At 36.1% G+C, this 18,953-nt stretch overlaps 1 pseudogene; it reads left to right on the plus strand.

Moving 5' to 3' along the window:
• Nucleotides 1-18,651, plus strand: part of LOC149572016 (heterogeneous nuclear ribonucleoprotein 1-like) — a 91,458-nt pseudogene extending 72,807 nt beyond the window's left edge.
• Nucleotides 18,652-18,953: the final 302 nt, after the last annotated feature.

An 18,953-nucleotide genomic window follows, 5' to 3' on the forward strand; every position in this document is an offset into this window, starting at 1 on the left:
GATCCCACTCTATGTTTCCAAGTTTCGATCGAAACTACTTTATAGTTTCGATCAAAACTACCTTAGTACTTTTGATTGAAACTATAAAGTAGTTTGTTAGCCGCTCAATTAAACCACCCATAGTTTCAATAGAAACTAAGTGATTTAGTTTCTATTGAAAGTTTGGAAAAAAGTTTTGATAGAAACTTAGTTTCTATCGAAACTAGCTAGATAGAAGCCTACATGAATAGTTTGAAGTTTTTTCAGTGATTTCCTTTCTTCGGAACTGAATTACCAGGTAGAAATAGAGCACTAAAGACCTAAAATTTTGCATGACTAAAGCACTCTGAACTAGCTTTCTAATGACTATGAATTTGGTGCTTTTCAAATTTTTTAGATGTATATTTTTTTAACATGAATTGAATATAGGTTTATTATAAAAAATAAACTGAGATATTCGATGCTCATGGAAAATTAGTAAATAAAAAAATAATTTTTTTGAAAAATAAATACGATCTCCGTATTTGAATCACCTTTTAATCAAATATTTGCTTTTTAAAATTGGCTAAATATATAATAAGTTACATGTGTCAAAAGCCACGTATGTCTAAATTAGTGTTATGCCAACTTTAAACTACAATAAAATATGAAATACTAATGATAATGATATAAGACCAACTCTATAGTTTAGGTATGGATGTTAAAAAACTAAATTTGAAAGAATCACATTGATATCTATTGTAGAAAAAAGTTGTGTGTCAAAAACAATGTCACTCTTTAAAAATCAGTTTTTTCATATCATACCAATGTTTTTAGGAGAAAAAAATAATTCAATAAATTCAAATTTAAAAAAATTAAAATAAATATATTTAGAATCTACACAAAAAATCCTAAAAGACTCTAGTTTACTTCATCTTCAAATTCCTAACTGTTAAATAGGAATTTGCATTTGAAAGTGAAAGTTTGCTTGAAAATTCAAAGTTTAGTTTCAGTTTAGGAAAAAAAGTGTAACCCACTATTGTCAGCTCACCCATCATGGTTTGAAGCAAGCACCAAGAGCATGGTATGAAAGGCATCATAAGTATTTTGTGAAGATTGGATTTGAGAGGAATAATGATAACAACAATCTATACTTGAAGACAAAGAAAGGTAAGGTATTTTACTATCTAAAATATTTTTTGATGATATCATATTTGGAGGTCAAAATACTTTATGTAAGGCTTTTGCAAATAAAATAAAAAAATAATTTGAAATGTCTATGTTTGGAGAGATCAAGTTCTTTGTTAGTTTGCAAGTACATCAGATGAAATATGGTATATACATGACTCAGTAAAAATATGTAAAGGATATACTGAAAAATCTTAGATTAGAAGATTCCAAGCCAGTAAGCACACCTATGGTGACAAGATATAAATTTTCAAAGAATGATGATTCAACTGAGGTGAATCAAACATTGTATAGGTCTATGATTGGAAAATTCTAATATGTAGTACACAATAGACCTGATATTGCATTATCTATTGGGATAGTTGAAATATTCTCAACTAATCCTAGGAAGAATCATTTGATGGTTGTTAAGAGAATGATGAGATATCTAAAAGGAACAGAAGACAATGGTCTATACTATAAGAAAAATGAGAAATTTGAATTGAAAGCCTACACTGATGCTAATTGGGATAGAAATATTGATTATAGAAAGAACACTAGTAGAGGACCATTTATCTTAGGAAAAAGGCTAGTTACATGGACTAGCAAGGAACAAAATTGCATATCTCAATCTACTACTGAAGCTGAATATGTTACTATTGCAGTAAATTGTACAAACATTATATAGATCAAACAACTACTCAAAGGTATGAAGAAGGAAATCATTGAACCTGTGATACTTTATTGTGATAATACAAGTGCTATAAATATATCAAAGAATCTTGTGATGCATACAAAGTCTAAGAACATTTCAATCAAGTGTCATTACTTGAGGGAGTTAGTTCAAGATAAAGAGGTGAAGATGGAATATGTTAACACAAAAGAGAAAATAGATGATATCTTCACAAAAACATTACCTAAGGATGATCATGAGTATCTAAGAGATAAGCTAGGGCTGATACTCCTATCCAAGGCTATCTAAGAAGCATGAGGAGTGCCCTACATCAAACAAGATGATTGACACATGTTACACATTAATGCAATGAATCTTACCTTAGGAGCTGCCTAAAGTAATCAAAGAGTTGGAGCTAAAAATTAGTCACAAGCTAGGTGATAGAGGGAGAAACTATAAATGTTCATATCTACATATTAAGATGACAATTATTTGGCATTTTTGTCAAAGACAGAGAAAAACATAGAAAGGGAGAAATCCAACAATCCAAAAAGCAGAGATTATAGAAGATACAAGGAGAAAGAAATCCAAGGGAGATATAAGAAACATGGTATATCTACTTAGAGGGAGATATAAGAAGTGATCAAGAGGGAGTCATAAGGATGAGTTGATTGTTTGTTGATTAGAATAGAAATTTGTAACCTATACAAAAGATGAAAGTTGCTAATAGAGGGAGAGATTTCAATACAAGGAATTTTTATTTTTTTTGGTATTATTGTTGGTTGTACTAATTAAGTTTGGTTTTCCATCAATGCCAAAGAGGGAGATTGTAGAAAAAAGATTGATACAAGTATGAGAATGTGTTTGAATAATTTTTTTTCACCAATTTCAAACCTACTACTTGGTGGTAAGACAATTGCTTAGATGATTTGAGTACTATCATTCATTTTATTGATGAAGAGGATTTGATCAAATGAGGTAACAATAGAACCTAGAGGAAAGGTTGAGTTTATGATATGGAAAAGGAGTACAAAGATCAGTTAAGATAGTGATATTATAGTGCATTGATTATATACTTAAGGTTACAAAGGATGGATACACATATTACGTTCAGAAGAACAAGTAAAAATGATTGTGCTTGCCAAGCTTAACAATCTATACAGTAGGTGTCAAACAAAGTTAGTGTAAGCCAAGATGAAAATTAGTTGGAGCCAAGAAAAGTCAAATTCCAGTGTATGCCAACTAATACACTGCAAGTCGAGTAAAGTATAGTTGATGCCAAGCACCAATAAACTTTAGTTCATGCCGAGTGATTTGATAGTGGATGTGAAGAAATGCAGTATGTGCCAAGCATCAGATGCAAGTTAATACAAAGTGTCAGCATTATAAACAAGATTTTGAATTTGATGAATTTGAGCCAAAAAGTTTGATTTCTTGGATTGTGTGAACCATGTGGAAGATAGCCTTGATGAGCTTGTGGCACAAAATTTAAGATGAACTATTTTGAGGTGAATTCAAAGAGGATTGAAAGAGAAGTTTCTAAAAGGGAATAAAATTAAAATATGGATAGACTCATTAAATCCTACCTAATCCTACCTAACCCTAAAATGGATGATGGAGGTTAAATGAAAAAAGATCTAATTTATCTTTATAAGGGGATATAAGGCATGAAAAAACAATTGGCATGTGCAAGAACTAAAGAAAGATAAGGAGTCTAGGGTGTTATTTCTTATGGTGGAAAAACTATAGAGTCTGCAATTGGCATTCAAAGTAAGAAGACTTAAGGGTATGGATGCTTGAAGGGTGAAAAAACTATTAGAGATGAAGTCTGTGAAAGCGAAGTAGAATGGAGGACTAAAATAGAGATCTGTAATCTACAAAGTGAGTTGTAAATTATTATTAGATCAAGCCTTACTATTACTTTCTAATCATTGTATCAGTCTAGGGTAAATCCTTTGGATTAAGGTTGACTTAACAGTCATTTGTAAATCATCTAACTAGGTGAAATTTCAAGTGAATGATCTAAAGTCCTCTAAGAAGGCTTACTCCTAACAAGGTGATTAAAATCCTCTAACTAGGTCACATTTAACAGTGTGCATTGTAAACTTTAATAGGGTTGGTCTTTCATAGGGCATCACTTAAGAAGAGTGAGAATTAGTAGCATGTTACTGGTGGTTTTTCCCAAATTGGATTTCCACATAAAATCATTGTGTAAAATGTGTTATTGCATGTGTTATGTTTCATGCTTACATTTTTGTAGAGTTGATTTGATAGTAACCTACAAGTTTAAATGAATGTATGATCTAATAGATGCATGCCTGATGCATATGGTTTATGGATATGAGTTCACTAAGTTGTGAAATTTTTTATTTATACATTTGGACCTTTGATAACTGATTCACAACCCCCCTCCCCCCCCAGTTATTCTAAAGAATTCCAACACACTCAACCTTGAAAATTTTAGAAAATCCTAGGGCATAGGTAAGCCCTTTCTCTGCAATAATTTTGAAATCATCTTTTAGAATTTCATCAACACAGCTTCTCATGTGCTTCTCTAATCTTGAAATCTCTAATTTCTTCAAATTTGCATTGATAACATGGTCTTAAATTGTTAACCATCAAAAATATGGGTAGAATTGACGATAATGCTCCAATATCATAAGCAATGTTATCAATGTTCACAAAATTTTTGAAGTTGGGTTGGGGACTTTGATTATTCCTAATGATTTGAGAACTACTATCCTTCAACATTTCACTTCTAGATGTCATTTTGCACAAGTTTTTTAAACAAAATTTTTCACAAATATCTTCACTAAATATTTTTCTTGGTACTAACAGTGATACTTCACTGCACAAATTTGTTGATAATCTATTGTGATTCTTTTCTCTAGTCCCTAAAATCACTTTGATCACCTTAAAATCTTCTCTTGAGCTCTTTGATATCTTGGTTAATGCAAATGAATCACCAAATTTGATAAATACCTTTGATCTTTCATTTTTAGGTCTACAATTGATGTCTTTGTACATAGTTGGTGTATGATAGCTAGCTCGGTCTTCACTTTGGCTTAGTCAAGGTTATTCACTCAATCATAATCAATTCACTTGGTCAATATATTATCTTCCTCAATAAATTGGTCCATACTAAAAGGCTCAGTCAATATAGATTGTACCACTAATGCTTGGTACTTTATTATTTTCAATTTCTAACAGTTCTAAATGCATCTTTAGTTATGCAGATATGAATTTTCATCACTTCTATGCTAGGAATTGATGTAAATTATAACATTTAAGTATACAATTCCTCCATACTTTCTTTCTTTAGTCAGATGTGGTTTGATCACCTAATCCATCAAATTGGGTGATCATAACTTCTTCAACTCTGCTACTTCCATCTCTTACTATCTCTATCCATGTTTCCTTTCCTTCAAGATTGTCATTTCACTTACTTTTTATTGGTCTTGGTGTACTAGTTTTGTAGGACCTATTGATGTGTCCAACTTTGAGATAACTAAAACATACTACCTCTCCATTTAACCATTTCTTGTAAATTCCTCTAAAATTTGTTTTGATGCAATTCTTAAGAATGTGTCCATATTCTCCACAATTGTGACAATTTTACCAGGTATTGTAATGCCAATTGTAGGAATTGCCTTTCTTTGTTGTATGAGTTTATTTTTTAGGTGACTAGTTTGACTTCTTAAGTCTGTGCTCATGAGCTCTATGTCCATACTTTTGATAATTGTAGCAGTAACCTTGGAATTTAGAAACCTTTCTGATTGTATCAATGTTCTTTGATCTACATTCATGTGCTTGATGGTCTACTTTCTTGCAATTAAACAATTACCACTTGGTTTAGGCTTAGATATTTGCTTACCATTTTTGCTTCTCCAAATTTTGGCTATATGACCAATTTTCCCATAGTAATGACATGTAGGTTTTCCTTTTGATTTTGTATTCCCTTTTTCTCCACTTTTGGATGATTCTCCTTCTTTAGTAGATGAAGATTACTTGCTGTATCCAAGTCCATAGGTGTCTTTTTTTCTAGGTTACTTCATCATGTATTCAAAATGCTTAATTGTTTCATTTAGTTTTTTCATCTTCTCCATGAGTTCCTTTTCATGCCTTAACTCATTATTCAATTTCTCATTATGTAGCCTTAGATTTGTGATCTCCACATCTTTTCTATTTGCTTCCCAATTTGCAATAACTAATTGATTTATCATGTAAAGTTGGTTACTTGTAACCTTTTGTACTTCAAATGATCTATCTTCAAGTCTACTAGCCATCTACCTTTTTTTCCTTTAGCCATGAGCTTATCTTCCATCACTTTCTTCTTTTGTTTGAGTGCTTCACATAGTGTAACTAATTTAGTTCCATATTCTACCTTGAGATCTTTTGCTTCTTTCACTAGGGTAATATTCTTCTCTAGAAGTTTTATCAATGCTCCATGATTTTTGCTAGTCTTTCCACTATCCAACAATTCTTTAGTGTCAACTTGTGTGTATTGAGTGTCATTTATCTAAATAGCTATCTCTCTCATTCTCTTTAGGGTTTTCTTAACTCTTCTTTTCCTACTTCTAATTGTTGCAACACAATCTAGATTTCAATCATTTGATTCTAAATGATTTTTCCCACCTTATATACTTCCATCTCCATGATGTTATCCTCTCACGCTATTAGGATTTTTGACAAGATAACTAAACTCTAATACCACTTGTTGGAATATATATGTGGGAAACATGTCATTGAGCGGGGGGGAGGGGTGAATTAGGATATTAAACTTTTGACTTCAAAACCAATTTCATTCATTCATACCTAATTCATCTCACAAATATACCATTAAAACTGAAATGATGAAACATAAATGAAATACATCACATCCATAAAGAGTTCAACACAAAAAATGAAACCCACAAATCTTCATTGTTTTTAATTAACAAAAATAGGTTTTACAGGGACCTTAAACCCAAAAGTTTTACAACATAAAAATTAAGACATTAAAGCCCAGCAAATGCGAAATAGCAAAAAACAACCAAAAAGAAACAAAAGGCCTAAGGCTAGGAGGAAAAAGCCAACAGCCAGTCTGATAAGGAAAACCAAACCTAATGTTCCTCCTTATCTAGATCCTACAACGTTTCTATAGCTTCATTATCCTTTTGGTTGTCTGCTCCTTCCTGGTTCATGTTTTGGGCTTCCTCCTAGTCCAAGTGATCCACCTGGTCCCTAGCAGCATTCAGATCAACCTCTTCCTTGCCAATATTCTAGATGGTTAGCTTCCCCATGTTCCGACAGATACCAACTCTCATTAGAGTATTACCTAGGTTGAAGATGTTCTCGTTCAAAGTGTGTAGAGTGTCCACAATTTGGTTAGTTAGAATCTAGATGATGTTGTCTAGCCTTTGGAATTTTTGTTCAACTAGGGAAAATTTGTCCTCCTGATCATTTTTGGAGTCCTAGCCGCTATAGTACTTCTGGTTGTCATCTTGGTTGTTCATCCTTCTGGTGTTCTCTTGGACTCTATGGGGACTCTGGCTGCAATCTTGGATATTCTTTTCCTTAAGATCCTCAATTTCTTGAAACAACCATTTGATAGATCAAAATTTATCTATCATGCCATTCTTCACATTATTTAGAAGGTTGAATCTGGATTCCTACATGTTATCAGACAAGACCAGCAGAGCGGGGTCAATAAGCTCATCATAATGGGTTTTGCCATCTAGGTCCTCCATCACCTAGATGTTCATTGGCTCTCTAACAATTCCCAACCTAGTAGTGTCCATGTTAAAATTCCTCCAAGCCCTCCTCCTATCCTTTCTTATCACCTCCCTACTTTTTGTTAGATTGTGGTGACTGATTAGGAAAGTACTGTACATACTCCATAATTTTTGGGCCCTATTTTATTGTGATTTGTAGATTCACCATTCATATATTTGCCACTAAAGTTATGGCTAATTTATGGCTGACATGTTATAACCCTAAAGCAGTTTAATACTTTTATAAAAGGGCTTAGGATTAGAGATTATTTCATAGTGTGATGCAAAATTGCTTCTTGCAATGGTATTGAGCTATAAGGGATTACAGATTGTAATAAAGTTGTAATCACTGGATTGTAATAATATTGGACTTGCAGTTTGGTGGATGTAGCCCAGGGATTGGGTGAACCAAGTTAAATCTTGGTGCCTTGTGTTCATTTATGTGTGATCTATTATTTTTTTGTTATTGGTTATATTTCCATGTAGTTTTTATTTTTATCCATGCTTTTATCCTAACACTTTTTTTTGCAGTCTTCTCCTCAAGCAGGGAAGAGGGTGAGACAGGACCAAGGATCTTAGAGGTCAGGGCGATGGGGTCTTCCTAAAGTAGGGCTTGGTCTACTTTTCTTTTTTTGGGGTTATCTGAGGGAGCATCAAGGGTATCAAGGGTAACTTCCTCCTTGTCTCTCTCCCACCCCTTTTCCTCATCCTTCATAGTTTCCTTCCCCTTCACCTTGTCCTCATCCTCAGACTCAATCTTACTCTCCTCTTCTTCTTCACTATCCTCTTTCTCCTCCTGGGGCTCAGGCTTGGGAAGAGTTGGGGGGAGACCTCTAAGGCTCTTTCTACTGGGAAAGTGGGGGTTGTAGGTAGCAGAGATGGTTTTGGTGGAGTAATTCCTGTCTTTAGATTTAACAACTTGAACATCCTTAAAGTCCAAAATAGCAGTGTCCTCCGAAGCATTACCCAAGTCAACGAGGGATTTTCTCCTGGTTTGAGCTTTTAGAAATTCATAAACCAAGAGGAGAAGGCCTTCGTGGAGGGCAGCATTAGTGATGGGTTTTCTCTTGAAACTCTCAATATTTTTAGACATGGAGGTGAAAAGAAAGAAAGGAAAGCAAATTTTAATAGTATGCCTAAAGTGGTTTAGCAACAAAAAATGGTGCATTCTTATCCTGTCGAACCTAGAGTCAAGAGTGATATACTCAATGAGAATCCTAAGAACATACCTCCATAATTTTTTGATGGATTCCATCTTGTAGTAAGTGTCAATCTTCATAAGTTTTTTCCTCTCAGCATTGTCCTTGACAAATTTGCTAACAGTATTGGCCGACATCATTTTATCCCTGAAGAAGTTTATGCCAACCTGAGGGATTTTCATCACCTCCGAAATCAAGTCCTCAGTGATTTGGTCGGTGACACCATCAATTTTGACTTTTCCATTGTTCCATGTTTCCACCATCCCCTTGGTAACCCCAGCATTGAAGCCATGAAGCTTCTCCATGTACCTAGTGATACCCCCTTTTTCGAGCTTGCGCCAAACCTTCTCATTCCCCTTCCACTTCTCTATTTCCCCCCAAGGCTTTCTTCTAATCCTTTCCCCGACCATGGAAGACTTTGGCTCTGTAAACCCTATTCCTATAGCAAAAATGCTAAGCTTATTTTTCCTTGGGATGCTAAAAAAAAAAATACAATTATGATTTTTGGTGGTTTTGTTCATGCCAACCCTCAAAGTGTTCCATCTGTACGCATGGTTATGACTTGAAAAGAGCTCCGCATGACTTCTAATTACTCCCCTTTTGATGTGCGATTTGGCATATATTTCCATAATTAAAAAGGGTTATATTAGTACCCTAGATTTGATCCTACTAGAGTAACTTAATCGCCGCTGCCAGGATTTTGTCTCTGTTCTTCCATGTCATCATCGAGTTTCTGATAACAACATCATTGGTGAACCAGTCAGCAACCAAGTTGGCTTCTTGGTAAGTGTGGCTGATGAAAGTCCTTTTGAACTTTCCTAAGTCAGATTTGAGGTCCTCAATGATTTTAGCAATTGTCTAAGAGGGAAAGGCATGTCCTTTGATATAATTGATAATGTTTAGGGAGTCACCTTCAAGCCATAGTCACTCAATCTCGGAAGCCAGGGCCAGCTTAACAATCTATTTGGCCACACTAGCTTCAACAAAGTGACTTTTTTGGTGACTAAGAGGGAAAGAAACAACCGTAATTCCTCCACTTGAACTATTTCTAATGATACCTCCACTTTCAGCTGATCCGGGACTCCCCTTAGCCACCCCATCAAAGTTGGCTTTGTGCTAATCCTCAGGGGGGAAGGACCATCTTGCTTCCTATCTTCTCTTGTCCTTGTCTTTCTTCCTAGCTTTACTATTCCCTCCATCCTCGATATTTCCTCCCTTTATAATGGCAAAGTTCTCCATAGTGAGACCTTCAATTTTCTTTGCAATTATGAACTCAGGAGCCTCTCTGTCTCTAAAAATTTGATTGTTGCACTCTTTCCAAATTCCCTAGCAAAAGCATGAGAGATTCTAGGAGTTGAAAAGCTGAGTTTTCAAAATAGAGTGGTGACTTCTCCACTGGCAGAAGAAGTCCTGGATATTTTTAGGGGAGCACCAACTAAAACCAAGATCCTTGGTCAAAAGATTCCACACCTTAGAAGAATAGGGGTAGAGGAGGAATAGGTGATTTACCCATTCTAGGTTAAGCTTGCAAAGGTTGCACCTATTGGGGATGATTTGGCCTTTTTTGGCTAAATTGTCTAGGGTAAGAATTTTTTCTTATAGTAGCAGCAAGAAAAAGATATTAATTTTGGGAGTGAGGCCAAAAATCTAGGCATTGGCCCATAATGGCTTCTCCATACTAGCCCATAAAGAGAAATAGCTAGAGGCAACAAAAAAAAAACCATTTGAGTTATCACCCCAAATGATAGAGTCCCTGTTATTGTTGATGGGGGTGGCATTCAACATAAATATTAGAGGGATAAGGTTAGGAGATAGCTCAAAGAGGTCCTGCCAACCTTGACCAATTCTGTAATCACTGACTTGCACCCCATAAATTTTAATGCACTGTTCTTCCCATCTTCCATAAATGGGGTGGTTGGTAAGAGGTCCCTGACTAATCTAGTTATCCTACCAGAATAAGATATTATCCCCTTTTCCAGCTTTCCATTTGGCCTTTGACTCGGCCAGGGGTCTACCCTTTGAGATCCCATTCCAAATATAGGACCCCTAGGGAATCTCGGTCTCTTTTATTAGGAAGTTAAAGGATTATCTTCTCATATATTTCTTGGTTAGGATATCCCTCCAAACACCTATGCTTTGAAAGATACGCCATAACTATTTGGCCAAAAGGGCATTATTGAGGTGTTTAATCTTTCTAATGCCTAGACCTCCATAGCATTTTGGGGGACAGATGAGGTCCCAAGCAACAAGGTGATATCTCTTATGGTCATTAGCCCCTGACTAGAGGAAGTCCCTTTGAATATTCTCCATTCTATCCACATGTTTGGCAAGTATTCCAAAGAGGCTTACAGAATAAGTGGGGAGGTTCTAGAAAATGGATTTCACCAGGGTACACTTGCCATATTGGCTAAGGGTGGCCCCTTTCCATCCAAAAAGTTTCTTATTGAATCTATCAATGATGCTATTCCTGAAGGAATCCAAGGGATTGGAGCCTAAGGGCAGGCCAAGATAGTTGGCTGGTACGGAGCCAATGCCACTTCCCAAAATTCGAGCAATTTTTCTCTATCTCTCCAAAGAGGTGTTGATGAAGAAAACTGAGCTCTTCTCCCAGTTAATAGCTTGGCCTAAACCCCTAGTGTAGGTTTTTAGAATGGCCTTGAATTCTTTGGCTTCATGGGTAGTAGCTTCTCCCCCCAAGATGGTGTCATCCATGAATTTCTGGTGAGTGAATGTTGAGGGGCCTAAAGAGGGCTTGAGACCCTGCAAACTCCTATCCTGATGTTTCCTCTAGATGAGTCTTCCCAGGCATTCAACTAGAATGATAAAGAGAAAAAGGGATATGGGGTCACCCTACCTTAGTTCTCTTGAGGGGAAGAAGAAATGAGAGGGGGAGCCATTAACCAAAATAGATAAAGAAGGTGAGGAGACAAGTTGAGAGATAATATTGCACACCTAAGCATCAAAACCAAAAGCCTGAAGGACAACCATGAGAAATTACAATCCACCCTATCATAGGCTTTAGACATATGCAACTTAAGTAGAAAGCCTTCCTTCTTACTGGCTTCCAGAGAGTGGATGACCTCGTGAACCATGACAATAGAGTCAAGAATCTGCCTGCCAAGGACAAAACTAGTCTGCTGAGGGGAGATGATTAGGGGGAGAATGCTAAGGAGTCTAGTGGTAAGAACCTTAGAGATGATTTTGTAAAAATAATTGCATAGACTAATAGGCCTAAACCTTTCCAACGTATCAGCCCCTAGAATCTTAGGAATGAGAACTAGGAAAGTGGCGTTGAACTCTTTCAAAAGATTTTTAGCCCCAAAGAATTCTTGGATAACCTTCAAAACGTCCCTTTTGACCACCTCACAGTAGGTGTAAAAAAAGAAAGTCAGGAAACCATCTAGGCCAAGAGCTTTGTCCCCCAAGAGACTTGAGAGCCTAGAAGATTTCCTCTAAGAAGGGGATAGCTTTCAGCATAGAATTGTGGTGCAGTTGTAGTAAGGAAGGGATTGCCGATAGAATGTTAGCTTGATCAATCACCAACAGAGAGGGATCCTTGGAAAGGAGGGATGAGAAGAACTAAATAGCTTCATCTGTGATCTCATCTTCCTTGGATAGAAGGTCCTAGCCTTTCTTAATGATTGTGATCTTCTTTTTTGCGCAATATTTGAGTGTGGTCAAATGGAAGAAATGAGAGTTCTGGTCACCTTCTTTCAACCAACTGACTCTAGATCTTTGTTTCCAATAATGTTCTTCCTTAGTTATTATGTTGTGGAGATTAGAGAGGGTGGCCCATTCTTCCTACCTATTCTTGTCATTATATCCATTCTACCAAATTTCTTTCTGAATGATATAGAGCTAGTATATCTTTTCATCTTTATCCTAGAAAATATGGCCAAAGTTGGACTTGTTACATACTTTAATGTTTCTTTTCACATTCTTCAGTTTCTAGGCAACCCTAAACATTGTGGTTCCTTCAACCTCAATATTCCACCAGGAAGTTATTTTAGATTCTAGATCAGAGTGGGAAATCCACATTTTCTCAAAATAGAAGGGGATAGTCCTTTTGACAGCCAGGGGGATAATAGAGAGAGAAATAGGAGAGTGGTCAGAACCAACTCTAGGGAGAAGGGAAAGTCTACAAGAGTGAGTCTATAGCCACCTAGAAGAGATGAGAATTCAGTCAAGATGGACTTGGATGCATTCCCTACCAACTCTTTTGTTAGACCAAGTGATTCTTCCCCCCAAGAGGTCCATATCAATGAAATCCAGGTTGTGGATGAAGTTGGAGAGGTTGACCTTGCTATCTTGATCCAGGGCAAGACCTCCACTTTTTTTGTCATCTGTGAGAGGAGAATTAAAATATCCCATAATGATCCCTATGTTAATTTTTTTGTTGGCAATGAACACTAAGATCTTGTCCCTAAAATATTTCCTTTCCCATTTTATATTAGGGGCATACAGGTTTAAAATGAACCAAGAGTCATCACTATGGATATGACACAACTTGCATAGGAGAACATTCTCTACAACAAAAATGGGGGACATCTTGAACACCCTACTATTATAAAGAATCGTCACCCCTCTCGGGGCTCCTTTTGAATTTGTGGCTTCACTATTCATGGATTTACTAAAAGAAATCTTGGTTACCAAATCCCTTTTCATCTTAGTTTCCTAGATAAGAAAAAAATCAAGTCTTTGATCTCTGATGAAATTTTTGATAAGTTCCTATTTATGAGCCCCATTGAGGACCCTAATGTTCCAAGAAATGACCTTCATTTCTTATTTATTGAGAATTCCTTGATGGTTCTATGGCTCCTGTCTACTAGGTTTCTTTTAGTTTATTCTTGCAATAGCTGGTTGGATTTCTTCCTACCAGGTTGCTTGGGAGTTTTCTTAACATCAGCCTTTACCTTGCTCCTGGTTGTCACTGGAGACAAAGGGGGAAGGTCACAAGGTTGGTGCTTCTTATGATATTTTTTTTTCATACACTAGCCATCTAGACTGTCTAGAGAACATCTGTCTATCCACTCTTCCCAATGAGAAACCTAGTTAGGGGAAGAGTTGTTGATAAGTTGTAGGAGCTTTTCCTCGAAGCCTTTAAGAGCTAGAATAGTTTCTACCTAATCAAAACCCAGACTTGGAGGTTCGGTTAGGGAGACCTTGGGCCTTGGGGAGATCTTCTGAGGAGAGTCTAGGCTACTGTTTGAATAGGGGGTCTTAGTCCTCTGACCAACATTCTCTTTAGAGTAGGGTGTCTCCTACCTTTGGTCATTCTGCTCTAGCCCTACCACCTTAGGACCTTCCTTTGCAATAGGGGATTTCACAACATGATCAACATTGAGGGACTCAATGTGGGCTTGATCCTCCAAAATGGTATCAATTTTCCTAGGAGTATTTTGCTTAACTTCCTTGCTAATCTATATCTCTGAAGACCTAGAGGGTTTACGCCTCCAAATTAGTTTCTTCTTCCCCTTGGTCATTTGGTGAGGGGGAGGAGGAAGCTTCTTAGAATTGTTCAAGGTGTCAGGGACCTTCATCTTCTACTTGACCACCTTATGGTACTAGTTGGCCTTGTGAGCTACCTTTAGGCAAAGAAAGCAAGCAAAAGGAATAGTTTCATATATTAGTTTTTGAATATGCAATCCAAGTTTAGAATGAAAGGCCATAGACGCAGGCATGTCTATCCCTTCCCTAACTCCTATACAAATGCAAGCATAGTTGAGGTGGTTCTTGGAGGTAGTGACCGGATCCATAGATAGATGTTCACCAAAATTTCTCGCAAGCCCCACGAAAAAATCTTCATTCAAAAATTCTAAAGGCAACTCAGGTAATCTAAACTAGATAGGGGCTTGAACAAAAAAAGAGTCATTCAATTTCAGATTGGAGGTCCACCTCTGGAGCACCAAGGTGGAGTGACCAATAGCTCACTATCTCTCACAGAGGATGCTGGACAAATCTTCCATGCATGAAAAATCAAATGACATGAAACCCTTTTCCATTGTTGTGACTAAGATTTGGCCTCTCAGAACCCATTTCTTCTTGATGAAGGACCTTACATCATCTATGTTGGGTCTCAGCCCCAAAAATTTTCCAACCAGAGTAGAGGCCATGGATCGAATGTTATGATCCACAATTTCATCTACGATAGCGATAGCACAAGAACCTTTCTCAAATTTAGGAAGAGTATTAATAGGCGAGAAAGATAACTTACCTGAGGGTTTGACCCCGAATAGAGAAGACCATTTTGTAGATCCTAGTAGGTCTTCTTTGGGAAGTAGAGGAACCTTGACCATCTCCTTGGGGGGGATAACTGGGTCCACATCCATGATCTCTGACTAGTCCCCAGTGCCAGAAGATGCCTGACTGTCCCCCACCTACGACTCGTGTTTTAGACCAGGGATCTGATCCTGACATTCTTGTAGAATCTTGCCCTTTCCTAAATTCAAATTTTGAAAATCACCACTCCCTCTACTCTCACTCACCATTTCACTATAGTTATTCTAAATTCAAATCTTTATTATTGCAACAATTAAGTTAACCTATTAGGGTTACATTATTTGATCATAAAATATGATCTACCTTGTGAGGGGTCTACCTTGTTAAAAGCTTAAGAGACTATTAGGTCTCACTTTTTTAAGGGATTTTACACTCACAATGAAGTAAGGACTCTATTAGGAGGTTTACATAGGCCTATTAGGACCACTTTGTTAAGAGATTTACCCTATCTCAATTAACAATAAATGATTCAGTACCTAACCCTAAGTTTTCTCTACAAGTTGATCTTGGGTCTCCTCTTTACCGTATCACTAATCTAATTCTCCTAATTTGATAACTTTTTTCAATCCTTCACTACTCTAATTTATTTATGCTTGATCTTCTTTCAGACTTTGCATTCACTCCTTCACATGAACATAAGGATACCTGTCCTTATCTCTACTTCCTTCTTCATATACTCACATGTCATGATTCTAGGGTTAGAATCCTCCTTAAATAGATTTTATGTGAAGGTTCTAGATCTTGATTGATGACTTAAACTTCACCATCTTTTTTCATTTACATCATTTTTTTTATTGGTTAAATCACAAAAATCTTGGGATCAATACCTTCTGCAATGATGCATAATCAACATCTTAGCTGGCTCTTCAAATATGAAATGTCATAGAAAAGGTAGCCAAAAAACTTTACATATGAGTTTGTGCCATTACAAACTCTTATATCAAAAATATACTACTTAACACTTGAATGCTCTGGTGCTCGATCTTGTAAAAGCCTTCATGTTGTTACTCAACTTCTATATAATTATTTTCTTAGCTCTTGATAACTTATCAATATGCTCAGTCTCTATTGAATGCTCATAAATCTCTATCTCACTCGATATAAGCATATTATGCTCATCCTTTACTAGATAACTTGGTTGTAGTGATGACCTTGTAATCTTTCCTAGTAAACGAGTAAGTGTTTGGACACTGATAAAAAATATAGGCTTAGAGATCAACATCCTCATCTTCCATACATTTTATAATTATATATAATAACTCCTAATAGTGTTGAGGCTTATAACAAGGCCTAAGTCCTCTAACAAGGACTGAGACACTATATACATGTAATAGACTCCTAATAGGGTCAATATCCTTCACAAGATCCTTTTGATTAGTGGACCATTTTGTGGGTACCATCCCCACCAAGGTTTTCGCTTGGCTAGGTTTTCCCTAGTTAACAAAATATGGTGTTATGAGTTATGTTATTTCATGGTTGTGTTTATTGTTCAACATAGTTAGTTTACATTATTATGCAAGTTATTAAGTTGTTAAAGATATCCAGTTTTGGGCTAAAGTTTGTGAAATATTGATTCGCACCCCTCCCCTCCCCTCTTAGTATTTCCTATTTATAATAGTAGGTATCAGAGCATAGTTACTCAAAGAAGGCTTAATAGCTTGAGTAAGATCCCTATTGATAAGTAATAGTTATAGAAGAACCTAAAAGAAGCTCTTGAGTAGATTGATATTATTACAAAAAAGAGATGCTTTGAAAGAAAGATATGAAGATGGTAAAGACTACATTAGAAAGCTTAAAGACAAGAAAAATTGTATGTATATATAAGGGAGAGATGAGTAGAGTTATTATGTAATTAGGAGATATAAGGAAAAGATGGTATATCTAATGATCTAATGTTTTTGAAATTTTGTAAAAGCCAAATTTTGTAAAGTTTTGAAGATTTTGTTTGGGAGTTAGAAATTTTTTCCATATGTTGCTATCAATGCCAAAGGAGGAGTTTGTTGGAAATTTGGCCAGGTTAGATATTTTGATTTTTTCATTTATGGCAACATTTCATCTATATGAAGTAAGAAAAATAAGAAGATAAAGTTATGGCATGTATACTTAGAAAATTTTCTTAGTGTTACATAGTTTATCTATTAGAATAGATGAAGTTTTGGTCAACATAGTTTATAGAGGCTATATTAGCACATGCACACTTGATGAAAGATATAACAGATTATGAAAAATATATAGTCAAGTCCACAAGACAATACATTCAATACAAATAGAGTTATGATTGGTTTACCAGTTGTAACAGTGTAATGGATAATTTTGGGTTTATGACACTAGTACATTTGACCCCATTTTTAGACAAAATTTTTTGACCAATTATTAAAATGGGGTCAAATTGGTCAGAAGAGGCAAGAAAAAATGTCTTTTTTTTTTAAATCCATGCCTATGTTGGTCAAAATTTTGACCAACACAGGCATAACATGTTAAAATAATAAAGGTTTATTGTTATGAGTGTGCGCAAGAGCTATAAGCATTTCATTTGGAGTGTGGGAGCTGCACAAGGAAAGAAGAGAGGAGCAAGTCAAAGAATATTTTAGAGCATTTGGAGATGTTGTGGAAGTAGTGATTATGAAGGAAAAAATAATAGGGCAAGCTCAGGGTTTTGGCTTTGTAGTTTTTGGAGATCCATCTGTTGCAAATAAGGTTGTGTTGGAAAAACACATGATCGATGGTTGAATGGTAAGATCATAGTACTCAGAGACCTTGAGGATTTGGCTTCATCACTTATGACTCAGAAGATGTTGTGGAGCTTGTTGTGCAAAAGCCCTTTCACGAGTTCAATGGAAAGATCGTAGAGGTCAAGCATTCAATCCCTAAGGAACAATCTACTGGGAATGCTAAGTATACTTTAAGAGGAGGTCGAGGAGGGAATTTTGGATATGGCTTCAATTCAAGTGTGGTAGGACCCTATGGGCCTAGAATGAATACTAAGCATGTTGTTGCTCTAGGAGGTAGAGGTGGGTTCACTTCATATGGGCCTACTGGAAGTGGATAAAATGCACCTGGGGCTGGCTATGGAAATGGTGTAGGATATGGACCTATAATTAATGGAGGTAGCTATGATAGTTCTTCTTTTCAAACCAACCCAGCCTATTCTACCAACATAGTTGGCACTTATGGAGGAGCTCCCACTAGCTATGGTAATCTAGCAATTGGAGCTTATAACAACAATCCAGGTCTAGTGAGAAATATGTGGGGTAATGGAACTATACCATATGTTGGAGGAAATGGGAGCATAAGTGGTTATGGTGGAGGTGCAACATGGGGCTTAGATCAAGGTAGTAATAACCAAGAAAATGGAAGTATTGCTAGCTATGCAAGTGGCTATGGAAGCTCTGAAAATATCTATAGCTCAAGTATTGGTGCTTATCCAGCACAAAATAGTGGGTATGGAACTGAAGTGGCAACATTTAGCTCAACAACAGGGGCCTATGGAGGTACATACATTGATAGTTACAACAACTCTACTTATGGAGACTCAGCATGGAGATCAAAACCATCTGATCCTATTGGAGCACATTCAGTAGGCTATGGGCTAAGCATAGTCAGAGATGGGTTGCATAAATAAACCCTAGCAACATAGATTTAGGCTATTGAGATAAACCTGCTGATGAATATAAAGCTGAGACAATCAATACGACTTAGAAATATTTTCTATTTTCTTTTGCAGTGTTATTTTTCAAAGGCAATTTTGTTTTTAGATCTTTTTCATGGACCAATTAGGATTTGTCTCAGCTTCATGCTTATTCATACTTTTTTTCAAATGTTTTGTTGTTTTCTCGAGGAACAAATGTAAAAAATTTCATGAAAATCTATTATATTTTTCATTTTTAAAAATTTGTTTAATAGTATATTTTGTATAGAGAATAG

This window comes from Cupressus sempervirens, chromosome 2 (assembly GCF_028749045.1).
Source record: "Cupressus sempervirens isolate cs-2001-9-10 chromosome 2, ASM2874904v1, whole genome shotgun sequence".
In the NCBI taxonomy this organism is placed as follows: domain Eukaryota; kingdom Viridiplantae; phylum Streptophyta; class Pinopsida; order Cupressales; family Cupressaceae; genus Cupressus; species Cupressus sempervirens.